Source organism: Callorhinus ursinus, unplaced genomic scaffold (assembly GCF_003265705.2).
Source record: "Callorhinus ursinus isolate GAN/ISIS: 27379988/994484 unplaced genomic scaffold, GSC_fseal_2.0 scaffold7, whole genome shotgun sequence".
Lineage (NCBI taxonomy): Eukaryota > Metazoa > Chordata > Mammalia > Carnivora > Otariidae > Callorhinus > Callorhinus ursinus.
Genome location: NW_027397069.1, coordinates 39,321,463 through 39,327,462, shown reverse-complemented (window position 1 = coordinate 39,327,462; position 6,000 = coordinate 39,321,463).

The window sequence follows — 6,000 nt, the reverse complement described above, 5'->3', positions numbered from 1 at the left end:
CAAAGTTAATAAGTAAAGCAGGTCTTAAATATTCCCACCACACACACACACACACACACACACACACACACACACACACACAAAGGTAATTATGTGAGGGGATGGATGTGTTAACTAATCTTATTGTGGTAATCATTTCACAATATGTGCACATATCAAATCGTCACATTGTGCAGCTTTAGCTTACACAATAAGTCAATTATATCTCAGTAAAGCTGGAAAAAAATCCAGTATGTGTTTGTTCTGAAATTGACTTGGAATTTCTTTAAGCAATTCTAAGGATTAAGAAATACCAAATAGGAAGGAATAAAATGTCTCAGAGAATAAATATTCTAAATCATCAAAATATTAGAAGAAAGCTCAGTTATTTTACTGTGAGGTTATAACACAACTGAAGGTAGAACTAAATGATTCCTTACTTTGAATAGAAATTACTGGCTTTTTGAAAATTTTTCATTTTTCTTTTTTTAGGAAAATAAGTTCAATTTTTTAAAAGATTTTATGTATTTATTTATTTGAGAGAGAGATAGTGAGAGAGAGCATGAGTGGGGAGGAGAGGGAGAAGCAGTCTCCCCACGAGCAGGGAGCCCAATGCGGGGCTCGATCCCAGGACCCTGGGACCACAACCTGAGCCGAAGGCAGAAGCTTAACCGACTGAGCCACCCAGGTGCCTCAATAAGCTCAAATTTTTATATTGAAAATGCCAGGTGAACACTTGCCTTAGATTGTATTTATTATTTAAAACTCCAGCCTCCTTTCTCTTTTCCTAAGTCCAGTGGCATTTGCTGCTATTAAAGGCTAAAGTAAATGACCAGCTACCTTGAAGAGGAAGGGTGACTGACATTAAAATAATTCAAAACCAAATTTCTAAAGTGATGTTATTAAATATTAACCATCATTATAATAATAGTTTAATAAAAAGTCACCAGTTCTATTTCATGTAAAATTAGAAAAATGATTTATTTTGATGAATAAAAAGGCAAGAAAGAGCATTATTTTAATCTAGACTTCATGTCATTTATTTAACTGATGCAATTATAGACACATTTCAAGTGATCTTTTCTGAAAGAAATACTAATGCTCATGAAAAGACAAACTCAAATGATTGTAGGTAGTGTGCACTATATGCTATTTAAGAGACATATAAAGAAATGCACAATTACTTTAGTATATTCTAATTCAGTTACACAGAGAGTGACAGGTCCTGGACAGACGGTGGTGGTGCTAAGGGCAAACTCCAGGTCCGTCAAGAGACTCACAGCTGGGGCCTGTTTGTGGCACAGAGGCATCAGGACACTCCATAAATGTGAATCTGCCCTGCCTCTATTCCTGGCTCAAATGGAAGCTACTGCTGGGACATCTTCCTGTGTGTGAGGAGTGTGTGTGTGTGTGTGTGTGTGTGTCTTCTATATAACATTCTCTTTTAATCCACACCAAAGATCTGAGAAAAATTTTGTTAGAGAATCACATCAATCTTTCACAGAACACAGCCTACTTCCCACATTGCTATAATACTGAACAAGCATAGATTTCCTCCAGAAAACACAAGCAACAGAAAGCCTATCCCACAAAAAACATCCTACTGATAAAACGTATGTGGCAACCAGTCTCTGGAGATTTGGAGACACTGCCTTCCTTCAAAATAGATTTAAACTTATAAACAGAAAACACTGTGAGTTCTGTTCTCCATGTGAACGAAGAAGACATTGCACTTGTAAATAGAATATCTAGGGAGTATTCTTAGGAACGGTTTGCACATTTCAATTTAATTTAATTTTAAGACCCTTTTATAGCACTTATTCTGTGTCAGGCATTTTTTTTTTTTTTTTTTTTTTTTTGTAGTCATGCACTGTTTGTTCCCGGAAACAAACTAGGGAAGAAGATATTTTTACTCTATTTTACAGACGAGGTGTACTTTTTAAAAGTGGTCATTATGGTTGTCATGAGAACGCATCTGGTATTCTGCTGCTACAGAGAATGGAATTGAACAAGGGGTCTAGGTGCTGTACTTTGAAATCCATCACCATGTTTGTGCCCAGGCTGTACCTCACACAGCTGCTCTAGGACCATGACTTGGTTGGTGGGATACTAAGGCAAACCTGTTTCTGGTAGACACATGGCTGCCAGGACTCCTAGATGGCTGACTTTGCCAAACATTCCTGAGATTGCCACTTGAATGGCAGTGTGAGATGCTTCCACTCAATCTGTTCGTTCTTTTTTTTTTTTTTAAGATTTATTTATTTATTTGAGAGAGAGAGAGCAGGGACAGAGGCAGAGGAAAGAATCTCAAGCAGACTCCTCACTGCGCGCAGAGCCTGATGCGGGGCTCCATCTCATGACCCTGAGATCATGACCTGAGCCACAATCAAGAGTCAGACACTTAACTGACTGAGCCACCAGGCACCCCTCCACTCAATCCTTTCTAAGCTCCATGCTCCCTACTGTTCCAAAGGATGAAACACATGGAAATGTTTCATTTGCAATTTTAGTTTGTCCCTGAATTGTGAAAGTTGTCAAAGAATGCAATGAATGAAGAAAACCAAAAAAATAAATAAATACAAGAAGAAATCAATTTCCATTGTGTTTGATTTCATTTATGAATGTAAGTGCAGAATCCTAATTAATATGCCTGAAAATAATTCAACACCATATTCAAGAAAAATCAGAAATGAGTATCAATAGTGTTTTAAAAATATATGATGAGCTACCCACCTCACACCTGTCAGAATGGCTAAAATTAACAACACAGAAAGCAACAGATGTTGGTCAGGATGTGGAGAAAGGGGAATCCTCTTACACTGTTGGTGAGAATGCAAACTGGTTCAGCCACTCTGGGAAACAATATGGAGGTTCCTCAAAAAGTTAAAAATAGAACTATCCCATGACCCAGCAATTGTATTACTAGGTATTTACCCAAAGGATACGAAAATACTAATGGAAGGGACACATGCACCCCAATGTTTATAGCAGCATTATCAACAATAGCCAAATTATGGAAAGAACCCGAATGCCCATCAACTGATGAGTGGGTAAAAAAGAAATGGTATAAATATACGTGTATGTTTGTGTGTGTGTGTGTGTGTGTGTAATATTACTCGACCATCAAAAAGAATGAAATCTTGCCATTTGCAACGATGTGAATGGAGCTAGAGTGTATTATGCTAAGCAAAATAAGTCAGTCAGAGAAAGACAAATACCATGATTTCACTCATATGTGGAATTTAAGAAACCAAACAGATGGACATAGGGAAGAGGAAAAAAAGAGAGAAGCAAATCGTAAGAGACTCTTAACTACAGAGAACAACCTGAGGGTTGCGGGGGGGGGGGGGGGGGGGGGGGATGGGCTAAATGGGTGATAGGTAATGAGGGCACTTGTTGTAATGAGCACTGAGTGTTATATGTAAGTGATGAATCACTAAATTCTACTCCTGAAGCCAACATTACACTATATGTTAACTAACTAGAATTTAAGTAAAAATTCGGGAAAAAAATGTGGTGCTGAAACGTATTTGCTAATACTCAAAATTCATTCTTCAAAAGAAACTAGATTGGTAGTGTGAGATTACTTTTTTAACATGATAAAAGAAAACTATCTCATACTGTATTAAGATTGAAAGAGGGCACGTACTGCATGGAGCACTGAGTGTTATATGCAAACAAGGAATCATGGAACACTACATCAAAAACTAATGATGTAATGTATGGTGACTAACATAACATGATTAAAAAAAAAGATTTAATGTCTTTCTTCTAAGTTTGTAAATGGGACCAATCACTTTTCAAAAATAACTGTTAAAATTGCCAGACCTACAGGGTGCCTGGGTGGCTCAGTTGGTTGGGCAACTGCCTTTGGCTCAGGTCATGATCCTGGAGTCCCAGGATCTAGTCCTGTGTCAGGCTCCCTGCTCAGCGGGGAGTCTGCCTCTCCCTCTGACTCTCTTCCCTCTCATGCTCTCTCTCTACCATTCTCTCTCTCTCTCAATAAATAAATTTTAAAAATTTGCCAGACCTACAAATAAAAGACTTACAAAATTAATATAAAAACTGAAGGACAGTGAGTTTTTAAAAATTTTTAATGTAAAGGTATTAAACATTAGCTTAGTTTTTCTAATTGAAGAAAAAAACCTCTAAATGCAAAACAATTTACCTGAGTTATCAAAAGTCCTAAATTTTAAAAGACCATTATATAAAGTCACCTAACATTACCTGATGAAGGTTTCTGCAAATAAGTGCTTTTTTTTCTGTTAAGAAGAAAGAAACCCAATCTTTTGAAAACAGACAAAATTCTGGATTTTTAAAATAATGATAAAAAGATCATAATTCAAGTGATAACTTAAGATTTAAAAGTAATTATTAAATTACATTATATCATTACACATTCATATGAGAATTTGTAATATGAAATTTATGAATATATAACATTTTGTCATTTTATGCTAACTTCTAAAAAGTCTCTAAATTCTAGAATATTTTAGGTAAAATATAGTGCTCATAATAAAATAAAGTTAGGATTGAGCTATATATTATTCCATTTATTAGAAGTAAGATTTCAGTGCTGTCAAGATATTGTGCCTGAGTCAATTAACTCTGACTTAGAGCTCCATTCCAAGCCACATATAGCCTTTTGCAAACATATTCTATTTAGTTGTCTTCATACTAGATTATAGATGATTTGAGTACAAGAGCCAAGATTTAATCACTTTTGCATTCCAATTAAGAGGGAACCAGATATGAAACTGTGGTTTCTTCATTGAAAATCTGTGTAATACATATTGTATTTTATTGAAACTTGGGTATCATTGATTATAACATGTAGTGCCAAGATAGCAAAAACAGTGCCAATTCCAAGTGTAAAATCCTTCTCCATTTTAGAAATGATACATGTACAAAATTTTGCCTATTGGAATTCATGAGATATGATACTGCCCCCTTTACTATCAATTCTGGGATCTTCCATGGAGCTTTAAAAGAAATACCCATGGTCTTGAGCCTTGGTCCTCTTGCTTAAGCTCTTGAATTCAGCCAACCATAATCAGTACCTTTCAGGACTAGAGTAAAAATATTCACAGACTTCGATCCTTTGTGTAACTTAATCTACAAGTAAACCCTAAGTGTCTCAAGTATCTTCTTCTCCCAAATTCACACCTCCTATTCTCTATGGGACTATCAGGAGTAATTTTGTTCATCTTAAACCCACCATTTTATATTTTTGTAGTCTATATTGTAGATGCATGCCTCTTCAGTCATCTGTTCAACTCATACTGTCCTTTCTTTTGAGCCAGTTTCCCCCTCCATCTGTCTCCTGGTTTTTTAACTTGCCTGATCCAAACTCTGTTGTGTTTGTAGCAGGTACATATTTTACTGTTTATATGTTCACATGTGTAAAAATGTAACTATTTTTCTATAACTCAATTTAACTTTTATTTTAAACCACATTCTACTCAGTAATGAAAACTTAATCTTTCCAATTCAAAGTAAATTCAGTCAAATTTGTTATTTCTGTTTAATATGGGTTTATAATTCAATCATGTTAAGATTAAATGTACTTCTGAGGTTTTCTCCTTACCCTCCCATAATGAGGTTAATTAAATTATAAGTCCTGCTAGGCACACCTGTTGCTAGAGGGTCATTGTGGACATAGGACTCTCTAGATTCTTCAGGATATAAAATAGAGCTGAGGTCTTATGCTTAGGCATAAGAATGGTGAGCGGAATGAAATTAAACTATATTATTGCATTTCCATTTTGCTTTCTGCTGCTAATGACCCACTAATACATGAGCTATATCTTCATAAAATTTCCAGTGGGGATGGTCCAGGCTGAACTGGGAAAACCATTTCATGGCAGGCCCAATAGCTTTCACTCAGTGACCTTGTGTACATTATTTGGAGACAAGGAGAGCTTTCAGATTCCAGACAGCATGAGTGATTGCTAGACATCAGAAGCCTTCAAATGCTGCACATTTCCTTAATGAGATTTCTCATCTCCAGCACTAGGTTTT